Raw genomic sequence first — 12,588 nt, forward strand, 5'->3', positions numbered from 1 at the left:
CCTATACATGTATTGATGGAAATATGAGTGTACGCAGTTTAAAATTAATGGATCTACTTCATTCGCAATTGTGAATATGTGCTATGTAAGTTTCTGAATTAGAGATCAAGAGAGCATACCTTAAAGCGGTAAAATTAAAAACCGAAGATCAGAAGTTCTTGAGAAGACTATCTTCACTCCAATTTCACTAGATGCTCAAGAAGTGTGATCTCTCAATCAGTTATATGTGTATGTTCTAGAGAGAATCAAAGAGTTTCCAACACTAATGTACATACTAATTAATTTTCTTACCATATTCTGTATGTTTTTCTTCTAATAATTGATTATCTAATTGGACTAGCTTTTTGGGCATTTTCAATTAGGCTTTAGTATGTGGCTTGGAGTGGGACCAAAAGAGGACAAATAAGACATTAGTTCCAATGAGTCTTGGGCTTTTCTGTCAATTCTTGACAAATCCAAAGTTACCATTAATTATATTTAATACTACTATATAAATATAATTACATTCTAGGCCTTATCGATAAATTATATCTCAAGACTTTATTGTACATGCAACCCCTTTATAAAATATTCGTAGTAATACAAAGTCATGAATGTAAACTGTCACTTTGAAAATTACTACATCTTAATCTTTGAGTACCTGGTTTAATCCTTTAAGTTATTCATTATATATTTATGAAATCCAATTTCATAAATATATACTTTATTAATTATTTACTAAAGTAGTTAGGCCTAACATTCTGAATAACAAACTCATTAAACTTATCTTAATAGAATATTTTATATCTCCATTAAGAGACTATGAATTCTATCTTGAGAATATATGTTCCATCAACACTAAATGTGATTGCCCAACATACTAAGGTTTTGACCATTACTTTAGATCTCACTCCTGATATATCAAAGTAAAGCAACCTACACTTCATGATTAAGTCTATTATTCTTTCAGGATTAAGAGTTCATGTAAATATAAGTCGTGAGATTTATTATTCATTTGATAGTCATTATGAGAATAATAAATCTCACAACGATCTAGTTTAATATGTTTTAACTCTTAAAACATACCAACATATTAACTAGAAGTTTTCACTTCATGATCAAGACAAACCATCTTAGTAGATATATTATAGTCTTTGTAGATGAAACGCCCAATTTCATCACTGACTATGAACTAAAATTTTGAGTTTACAAAAAATTTGTGATTTATATCTTCTGTGACTTTTCACATAAATCACATAAAATGCATCTCATGGATTATATGATAATGTCCGAATATTCATATTATCATTATTTTAAATAATGATAAACAACTTTATTAATTACAATATGAAGTCATATATCATGTCATACATAATATCTACATAACATCATACAACAGGATTCTAGGGTACTAATCCCAACATGTATATATATAGAATAGTGAATTAATATTCCCTGATTTTTTTTTTCTTTTTCTCAGATTAAAAGGCTAAAAAATCAAATAGAGAGATGTCTAGTGCAATGTTGAACGATCTTCCTCAAGAAGTATTAATGGACATATTTTCAAGATTACCCGTCAAGTCACTCTTGCAATTCAAGTGCGTTTGCAAATCATGGTGTAATCTTATCAAAGATCCCATTTTCATCACCAAGCATGTTAACCAATCTGCTTCTAGCAACCATGACTATCTTGCTGTCACATGTCAAGCCGGTACTTTTGGTAGTAAGTGTTCGATATCCTTGATCTCTTATGAAACTTTTCGTGAAGCAATTAGGATAACTATTCCATCTAAGGAATATGGTTAGGCACCTTTTAGAATTGTAGGTTCATGCAATGGCATCTTGTGTCTAAATGTTACAGAAATTGGAGACACAAATTTTTTATTTAATCCTACCACTAGTGAATTCAAGGAGCTCCCAAAACCTGATTATCCAGTACATGAACGTAAGGAAGATAAAGTAATGGGTCTTGGATTTGGTTATGAACGGTAAAGTAATGACGAAAAATTGGTCAGAATTTCTTATTCTAAAAAGTTGGAAAATCAATTTTATTCTGGAGTTGATGTGTATTCATTGAGGGCTAATTCTTGGAGAAGAAAGAATAGGCTTGTGCTTGGAACTGTTGTGGTGAATTCTTTTTCCAAGGTATTCATATCATTTGATGTACGAAGTGAAGTGATTCAGTACATAAAGTTACCTTATAAAATTGACATGGCTACAGAAGAATTGTGGCCTTTTGTTAGGAATGGATCACTTGCTGTTGTTATTAGATCAAAAACTACAGAGTATCGTCATACATTTAGCATATGGGTGATGACAGAATATGGGGTTAAGGAGTCTTGGAAGTTGGATCAAACAATAAACTGTTGGACCTCTATGTATTGCAAAATTGGTGGAATTTGGCATGAATGAAGAACTCCTCTTTGCGACTCACACAACTCTGTACCTTTACGATCTACAACGGAAAAACCTCCTCATGATGAAATTATATACGCTGATATTATTGTTGATAATTTTATACCCAACATTGAGGTGGTTAATCACATTGAGAGCCTAGTTACAATTGAAGGAACAAAAGTCCAGGTCAAAAGAGAGCGTAAAAAATCATGGTTCGGGGAGGATTTTATTTACTTTCTAGGCCTTCCTATTTTGCTAGTTACTATATGTTTGCTCCCCTTAGTGTTCGAAAGGTATTCAACAAGTGCAAGCGAATAAAGAAGCTGGTGGCTGCCGCTTAATGTTCTCCTCTCTCTTTCTGACATTATGTTTTACATGAAAGCTATGTCATTCAAAAGAATGAATAATTTATTTGTTTCTGTTTTTTCTTTTGTTGCCTATTTCACCCAACTTATTCAAGGAAGAAAATAGAAAATATCTATACTTTTTCTTTGTTCTTATGTATACTTTTCAACGGTGGGAGGAGATTCTTGATATACGTAGTAGCAGTAGTAGTGGAAGTTGCAAGTTTAAGAGCATCTCCAATAGCTTAGGTAAAAACAAAATAACCTCTATAATAGAGAATGAGACCCAAAAAATGATCTCCAATGGATTCTTTAACTCGTGATTTTTTTTTTTTTTTTTGGCTCATGAACAGTAGCTCATCAAATCTGATAGATTATTGTACATTAGTAAAAGAATAAAATTAAATAAAAAATTAGTAAAGAAAGGAGTGGAGATGGAGGTATGAGAAAATTTTATGTTAAAAAATGAATAAATAAAGTATGAAGAAATAATATTTAAATGAGATAGAGATATGATAGAGAATCTGTTGGAAGATGTAATTGAAAAAGTAAGTAGGTAAAAGATAAATGTCATTGTTCACTATCTAAACAGTACAAAAATATAGAGAAGTTACTAGAGATGCTCTAAGCAGGACAATTGGCACTCAAACCAAATCGGTGTAAATTCTTCTAACTATTTGCTTCATGCAAAATCTTTGAATTGAATCCATACATATCCTAACATTTGGAGAATTATTAGGAGTAATGCTTTTCTCCATTCACATAATAAAGTTTTATGTTGAATTTAATTAATGAGATTTATTAATAATAATTCTTCCTTTTATATGAACAAGTACTGTAGTTTTTTATTTTATTTTATTGAATGAGTATAATTATTTAAAGGTTGACTAGTATTACTAGTCACAGACTCACGCGATGTATGGAAATAAATAATTATTTTGTATTGTAATATAATGTTTACTTTTGTGGGGACACAGGCTCAAATATATATTGGGTCTTGGGCTTGTTCGAGGAGGCACAATGGTCCGAGAATAGATTAATAGTGAAGAAGAAGTAAGATTTTGAACTTCATGAGCAAGCTATGACTGTAAAGGCCGGGAGAGGTAGGTTGAGGAGGAGTATCTCTTCAACTAAATGAAGAAGGGGTTAGAAAGTGTGTTTTATTGTCTAGAATGACGTTCCAAGAAATTTTATTGATAAGGATATGCAATACGAACGTACAAGACAAATGGGAGGCAAGAAATATCTAAGAAAAAGTTGCTACCACCGTATTGAATGCTCTGCAACTAAATTTTTGGCCGCATTTATGAGGAGAAGACTCCTGAACAGTCCTGCCTTGGTTGCCCCAACTCACAGAAGGCCTGTAAGAGTGTCCGATGGGACAAGCACTCAAATAGTAGCTTGAATGATCGACAAGTGGAGGGCCAAGATCATTCAAAGGGAGATATATAATGTAAGAGACCCTTGAGGAAAGAGGGATCGAAAAATAGAGAAAGAAACACTGTAGCAATCAAGAACTGAACTTGTAATCAAACTTCAGAATCAATATATAAGAACTGATCTCCTCGGACTGTGCCGAAGACAGTTTTCTCTAGATTAAACTAGTCTATCTACATTTTTTTGTCATCTGAATCCACTTCATTTGTTGACTAATTCATTAAAACCCAGTTTTCCAATCCACTCTCTACAAATTCATTGTATTGGGCTTTTTGAGCCTAAGTCCATTTATCATTTGGGCTAGGAACCCAAATTGCGTCCTTACAGCTTTTTTCTCTAAAATTTTTTGAAGTTAATTTTTTCTTCCTAAAAACTAAATAATTTCTATTTGATCCAATTAGGTCTACTTCGGTTCAATTTGGTCCCCCTTCAGTTCGTTTTATACTAATTAGGCCTTAAATTGATTCTTTTTGTAGGGTTTCTTTTCAAATTTAGCTCAGAAATTCATTTTTTTTTCTTAATTTTTGGATTGAAAAGTATGAAATTTTATTATATTTAGGATAAACTCTTTAGTTTTGTATTAAAAAATACAATTAAAAATACTAAAATAGACATTAGAAAATAAAAATATGAGCCCTAAAAATGCAATAAAAATGATAAAGATTCAAAAGTCTTATTCGGTCCACATCGGTTTTATTGATCTATTTTGTCCACTTCGATCAATTTTGGTCCTATTCAGTCCATTCGGTCCTATTTAGTCCATTCTATCTACTAAAGTTATATTTAGTTCAAGGTGTAAAACCCATTTTCGTCTCCTACATTTTCACGCGATTTCCACTTTGGTTTCTATCTTTTTTTTCCATCGCTTTTAGTCATTGTCCAGAAAAACGCGTCTCGTTTAGTCCTTTCCGTCAGTGCCCTAACGGCCCCGTCTTACGTGGCAGACAGAACTATTAAAATAATAATAAACAAATTATTTTGACATTAAAAAGATGTCACGTCAGCATTTAAATTTAAAAAATTTAATTTATGAATTTTAACTAAATAAAAAAATAAAAAATAAAGAATCACATGAATTGAGATCTAAATATGTCTTGAACAAGAACAATAAAAACACAAATCCAAATCTAAGAACACAAACTTAGAATTTAAAATCCAAAATTAAAAATCTCAAAATCACCATTTTCTCAAACCCAACAAAATCATCAAATCCTAAAACCCCAAAGTACCAAATCAATCCAAAAATACAACACAACTAATCCAAACAAAAAAAATCTCAAACTTAAAAAAACCATCTCAAGCAAGTTGAATCTAGCAAACCCACCTCAAAATATTTCAAAATTTCAAAACCCAGTAAACCCACGCTATCAAAATATTTTTCAACTAGTTTCTATATCAAAACCACATAGTGAAGACCCATAAATCCTTGTAACATTTTTGCCTTAGATTTCTTTCAAAGAAAAAAAAAGAAAAAAAAGAGGAAAAACCCAGTAGTTAAGATGGCATCCACTTCTCTAGCTTTTCCTTCTTTGGTTCCAATCTTCAAGAAAATCATCAAAGCCTTCCACACATCGACTTATTGTCCGTTCGATCACTGCCTCTGTGTCTGAAAAGCCAACTGTGTCGGTTCCACCGGCCACGATGGTGGCTCAACCTGAACCCACCAAACTTCCGATCAAAAAAATCCCAGGAAACTATGGTCTCCTTTTTTTTGGTCCAATCAGAGATCGATTTGATTATTTCTATAACCAAGGCCATGATGAATATTTCAAGTCACGAGCCCAAAAGTACCAGTCAACAGTGTTTAGAGCCAACATGCCATCGGGTCCTCTCATCGCTTCCAACCCAAATGTTGTCGTTTTGCTCGAAGGGAAAAGCTTTCCCGTGCTGTTCGACGTGACAAAGGTCGAAAAGAAAGACCTTTTCACTGGTACTTTCATGCCCTCCACAGAACTCACCGGCGGTTACAGAGTCCTCTCTTATCAGAATAGCTGAAATCAATTTGGGAAATATTTTGAAAGCGTGGGTTTGTTGGGTTCATCTTGTCTGAGATGGGTTTTTCTGGGTTTGAGATTCTTTTGTTTGGATTGGATGTGTTGTATTTTTGGATTGATTTGGTACTTTGGGCTTTAGGATTTGATGATTTTGCTTGATTTGAGAAAATGGTGATTTTCAGATTTTAAGGGCCCGTTTGGTCATAGAGTTTAAAAATTGTTGTTTAAAAAGATGTAAAAAGTATTGTTTAAAAAGTGTTGTTGAAAAATGTATTTTTAGTGTTTAAAAAACAAAAAAATGTGTTTGGTATTATAGTTTAAACAATAGTTTTTAGTGTTTGAAAAATATAAAAATGTGTTTGGTAGGTGTGTTTAATTTTATAAAAAAAGCTGACAAAGAGTACGAAATAATATTTTTTAACGAGGAGAGAGACGATGATATTTGTTGCTGGACCAAAAGTGTTGTTGCTGGAGTCCTTCATCCCTTCTCTTCTTCCCTGAGGGCAGAAACCAAACCCACGCAGTCGTCGCAACCATCTACGCCTCTGATCTCATATCCACGGCTAGGCTTCACATTCCTCGGATCTCATATCCTCTGTCAGCACTCCAAGACCCAGCAACCACTCTTGCGTTTGTAGCCGCCGACCCATAACTCGAAGACCCAGGTGCGCATCTCCCTTTCACCTTGCTCGTCAAGGGGTTTTTTTTGTAAAGAGTGAACATTTTGTGCCTCAGTCACAGATTTCTCACTTTTTTTTTCGTATTTTTCCTTTTTGTTTTTTATTTGTTATTTTTTTCCTCACCAATCGGGAAAACCCATTTTTCCTGTTCTTTGTTTGCTGTAGACACAATATTTGATTTACAAATCCAAACATACACGCCCTACGTTCTCGAAATCTAGAAGGGTTTTGTCGATATCTTTGCAGTTGAAACAATTCTTGATTTACAACCCATTCGATTTTCCATTTTCCGTAACACTATGTGAATCATTTGCCGAGAAAGCTTCGGAAATTTGATGAATTTGTGCTTTTCCTAGGGCTTATTAGCTACGAAAACCCAATGTTGCTTGCTTGCTGTTTGAAATTTGAGGGTCTTTTCAGTGTATATTTAAGCTAATATGAAATTCTCTGTAGCTGATTATTAGTTTCATTAGTGCATTTTTACTGTTAGTTTTAGTTGATTGGGTTTAGTTTAATTATTCATGAAGTTAAGCTTGGTGAAGTTGATGAATTTGTGGCTTGTTTGACTGAATGAAGTTGAATTAAAATTGGATATGATGGATATAATTTGCCGCTGTTGAGGACTATTCCTCAATTACAGTGCTCACAACAAATGTTTTGTGAGATTTAGGAGTATTTTCAGTTGTCTCTGTTCTGGTTCTGTGATCGATGGTTTTCTAATTCAAAATTTTGAAAGTTTGTATTAATCTCAGTGGTAAGCCTAAATAAGAACTACTAATAGATATTCACCTAAGACCTAAGCTTTGTCGTAAAATTGTTGTAATATAGCATTATTCTAAAGTGAATGCAGAATTAAAATCCAAATCCAATTCAAATTGGCTTCAAATTGTAGTCAAATTTTTTTTCATGAGTCCACCACTGCTAACCATCTATTGGAACCTTTACTCTTTGATTGCAAGAACCTATTGATGGCAACTGTAGAACTCTGTACTGGGATTTGTGCAAAGGAGTTAGTCACGTATTGGGATCTGTGCATCAAAGGAGGGTGTTCATATATTGAAGAGTTCAAAGGTTCTGAAGCAGTAGAAGGGTTTCTGCTGTAAGTTCATCTACAGGGATTGTAGAGTCTAGGGACAAAATTTTTGTACTAGATCTGAAACTTCTCTTTACTATAGTGGATTGTTTTTCGGGAAGGTTTCCTCCCAGATTTTTTACTGTGAAACTAGTTTGTTTTATTGGTTTTCTTGGGTCATCATATCTTATCTTATTTATTTTTCTGCTACATGATTTTGACATGATATTGATGTTTGTTTATTTTAACAAGTTTTATTCATAATAAATCTAATTAATAACTTGGGTTTAAAATTTGTTAATTCTACCAACTGGGGTCTAAATTTCCTAACAAGATTTATACAAACTTGGTTATTGCTATCTGCATTTTGACTTTCTGCTACACTTGAACTGGAGACTAATGGTAGAGTGGTTAGCAATATGATCACCAATGCTAGCTATATTCTAATATTCTCCCAAATGGATGTATATCGACAACAAAGTTGTTAAATTATCTCCTTTCTTGTTGGTTATTATCTGGAAGTGGAACTAGTCGCAAGTCCACGTAATGCATGGGTCAACAATACGATTTTTTATGTAGATTTTTTTTTTTTTTTTTCTTTTGGTTCAGTAAACACCAAAATGGATCAAACCGGACTAAACTGGATTTAATGGGCCGAAGTCGACCTAAATGGATCGAATATACCAAAATGAACTGAACTAGACTAAATCATTGGTCACATCACCATTTTTTTTTTTATTGATTTGTTCTTCTAATTTTTTTTATAATATTAAATATATTAACTGATTAACTTTACACATTCATCTTGGATTTTTTTTTTTTTTCCTAATAATATGTTAGATAGTTTACTATATTTAATATTATCAAAAAAATTAGAGGAATAAATCAATAAAAAAAATGGTGAGGTGGCAGATGTTATGGCTCCATAGGAGAGAGGTAATATTAAATCTTACACTTCAACTTTTAAATATTATATAGATAGCATTTTTTTTCTTCCTTCCACTTCTATTTGAACTGTAAGCAATGCTTAGTTATAGTTACACATTGTGCAAGTATAATTTTGTTGTTCTGAAACTTGGGGCCCGTTTGGTCGTAGAGTTTAAAAATTGTTGTTTAAAATGATGAAAAAAGTATTGTTTAAAAAGTGTTGTTGAAAAATGTATTTTTAGTGTTTAAAAAACAAAAAAATGTGTTTGGTATTATAGTTTAAACAATAGTTTTTAGTGTTTAAAAACTATAAAAATGTGTTTGGTAGGTGTGTTTAATTTTTAAAAAAAAGCTGGCAGAGAGTACGAAATAATATTTTTTAATGAGGAGAGAGACGATTAAATATTATTTGTTGCTGGAGTCCTTCGTATTTGTTGCTGGAGTCCTTCATCCCTTCTCTTCTTCCCTGAGGGCAGAAACCAAACCCACGCAGTCGTCGCAACCATCTACGCCGCTGATCAAGGCCTCCACGGCTGGGCTTCACATTCCTCGGATCTCATATCCACTGTCAGCACTCCAAGACCCAGCAACCACTCTTGCGTTTGTAGCCGCCGACCCATAACTCCAAGACCCAGGTTCGCATCTCCCTTTCACCTTTCTCGTCAAGGGGTTTTTTTTGTAAAGAGTGAACATTTTGTGCCTCAATCACAGATTTCTCACTTTTTTTTTTCGTATTTTTCCTTTTTGTTTTTTATTTGTTATTTTTTTCCTCACCAATCGGGAAAACCCATTTTTCCTGTTCTTTGTTTGCTGTAGACACAATATTTGATTTACAATCCAAACTTACACGCCCTACGTTCTCGAAATCTAGAGGGGTTTTGTCGATATCTTTGCTGTTGAAACAATTCTTGATTTAGAACCCATTCGATTTTCCATTTTCCGTAACACTATGTGAATCATTTGCCGAGAAAGCTTCGGAAATTTGATGAATTTGTGCTTTTCCTAGGGCTTATCAGCTACGAAATCCCAATGTTGCTTGCTTGCTGTTTGAAATTTGAGGGTCTTTTGAGTGTATATTTAACCTAATATGAAATTCTCTGTAGCTGATTATTATTAGTGCATTTTTACTGTTAGTTTTAGTTTAATTATTCATGAAGTTAGCTTGGTGAATTTGATGAATTTGTGGCTTGTTTGACTGAATGAAGTTGAATTAAAATTGGATATGATGGATATAATGTGGCGCTGTTGAGGACTATTCCTCAATTACAGTGCTCAGAACAAATGTTTTGTGAGGTTTAGGAGTATTTTCAGTTTTCTCTGTTCTGGTTCTGTGATCGATGGTTTTCTAATTCAATATTATGAAAGTTTGTATTAATCTCAGTGGTAAGCCTAAATAAGAACTACTAATAGATATTCACCTAAGACCTAAGCTTTGTCGTAAAATTGTTGTAATATAGCATTATTCTAAAGTGAATGCAGAATTAAAATCCAAATCCAATTCAAATTGGCTTCAAATTGTAGTCAAATTTTTTTTCATGAGTCCACCAGTGCTAACCATCTATTGGAACCTTTACTCTTTGATTGCAAGAACCTATTGATGGCAACTGTAGAACTCATATTGAACACGATAGATTTTGACTGTAAAGCCTAACAGTTTGTATCATTATTTGGGTCTGACAATTTAATATATAATATACATGGGTGACATGCTATGAAAAATGTTCCTAGTTTTTCCTTCTTCTCAGACAGTGGCTAGTGCAGTCACATTTGTCAATCTGTGTTCCAAGACTTCTTTGCTTTTTGTAGTGTTTTGGCTCCTTTTAGTTCACTTGAGACTAGTAAGAGTTTGGATTTTTGGCTTTCTTTCATGCTTTCTCAAGAACTAGGCAGTGCAGTCAATGTTTTGGCTTCTTCTTGCAGATGTCGGACGCAATGCATGACGATATTGACGATGGGCTTCGGTTCCGAAATTGCAACTGTTTTTGTGGCATGAGAGCAAGTGTGAGGATTTCGGATAAGCGAAATGAGAACCGATACAGGCTTTTCCAATGTTGCCCAAAGGACGCATGTAGGTTTTTTCAATGGTGTATTCCCATGAAGACGCCATTGTCATATGCGGAGGAATTCCAACAACTACAAGAAGAGTTGTGTGTGTTGCGCGAGGAATTGAGGGTAATGCATGACAAGGTCCATCCCTTAGATCAGACAAAAAAAAGGGTCAAGATTATGTTCATTGGATGGTGTTTGTTCTGCACTGCGCTTGCACTACTGCTAACTACGACAATGGTGTAAGCCAAACTGTTATGATGATGTGTTCATTCTAACTGTGTACCCATATTATGTTATTACGTACTATTGACTCCTCTTGAACTTGATGCACTTTGTAGCAGTTTTTTGACAATCTTGAGTCACCCATTTTGGTAGTGCTAGGTATATGTATAGGGTTGACTCTTACAGTAGTATGTTATTGGCTTATTCTTCACTTTTTTCTTAGAATGAGAATGCTTGCTTTGGTGTAAATAATGTAAAGGATTGTAGTGATCAAAAAAAGGAAGGTTTGAGTTTATGTTTTTTTGTTCTTCTCGGGCTTTATGTTCTGTAACACTTCTACCTTCAATTTCAGCCCAGCAATATTATAATTTTTTGATGGTTTATCTTCATGGCACAACCTACCTAGTTTGTGGAGTACCATTGCTGACCTCAAAATTTAGGATTACGGCTTTGTTGTTGTTGTAGGTGGTTATATTGCAAGTTCTGAATGAGTAGGGGGAAAATGATTCTATATCATTGTCATTATCAATTTTAGGTTCCTTTTACATATTACATTTATGAATAATTGACTTATAGTTGTTTTTTATTTCTTGGAAATGCAGTAACTGAACTGTGCTGGTAGATATAGGGGTTGTTTGTTTGAGATTTGTTCTTGTTGTTGGGGTTCTGTTTTTATTGTTGTTGTTGTTGTGGTTTGTTTTAGTGTTTGCATGGCTTGGTTTTGATTTAAGATTTGGTGCCATTTGGTTTTATAAGGTGAGTGTGGCCACTTTCTGTGTTTTCTGAGGAAGTTGGTGGAGGATTTGAGAGAGGAGAGTCTGACCATTTTCAGAGTCGGGATTAAAATGGATGTACAAATTGAGAGATAGAAATATGAGTTTGGGGAATGGGATTACGAGGTCAATAGCTCTCTGACTCAGAGAGGGATGAAAGAGCGATGAAAAGGACTATTGGCAACAACTGAAGCAAGGCAATTGAGTCTAAGACAGGGGGTGCAACAACACCGTTTAGCATAATAAGTTAAAAAGTGATGAAAAGAAATAACTCTTATCACCTTGATTTAAAGGAAATTTATTAGGCAGTTGAAGTATTACTGCCGCCTCTTATTTATATTTTCATTTGAGCACTATCCTTGTTAGATCCAAGGCTTTCAAGCAATGTTGTCAACCATATCTCTCAAAAGATTTATAATGTATGACTAATGGCATATATCATGTTCATTGATGGAATTGTATGAACACCCAAAGCAATGAACATGAATGTTAAATGGGTTTTTTGTTTTCCTGTTGGCATGTTCATTGATTTTTTTTTTTTTTTCAGTTTTAGTATATTTATAGTTTGAATGATTCTCTCAATTTTGACATCTACATCACACCAAAGCAAAAATGTGTGACTTTAAACTTTTTAAAGATGACCAATTATATGCTTATCCTCTTTAAAAATAGTATTCTTTTGGTCAATATGGAAAATAACAATCGGTGCTAAGC

At 33.6% G+C, this 12,588-nt stretch overlaps 1 long non-coding RNA gene across 1 annotated transcript; it reads left to right on the top strand.

The window, feature by feature from the left end:
• The first annotated feature begins 9,356 nt into the window (after positions 1-9,356).
• Positions 9,357-11,205, top strand: LOC136063722 (uncharacterized). The gene is made up of 2 exons (XR_010625339.1): positions 9,357-9,465; positions 10,751-11,205. It is a non-coding gene; the product is annotated as an uncharacterized LOC136063722 (long non-coding RNA).
• Positions 11,206-12,588: the final 1,383 nt, after the last annotated feature.

Source organism: Quercus suber, unplaced genomic scaffold (assembly GCF_002906115.3).
Source record: "Quercus suber isolate HL8 unplaced genomic scaffold, Cork oak 2.0 scaffold_565, whole genome shotgun sequence".
Taxonomy (NCBI): domain Eukaryota; kingdom Viridiplantae; phylum Streptophyta; class Magnoliopsida; order Fagales; family Fagaceae; genus Quercus; species Quercus suber.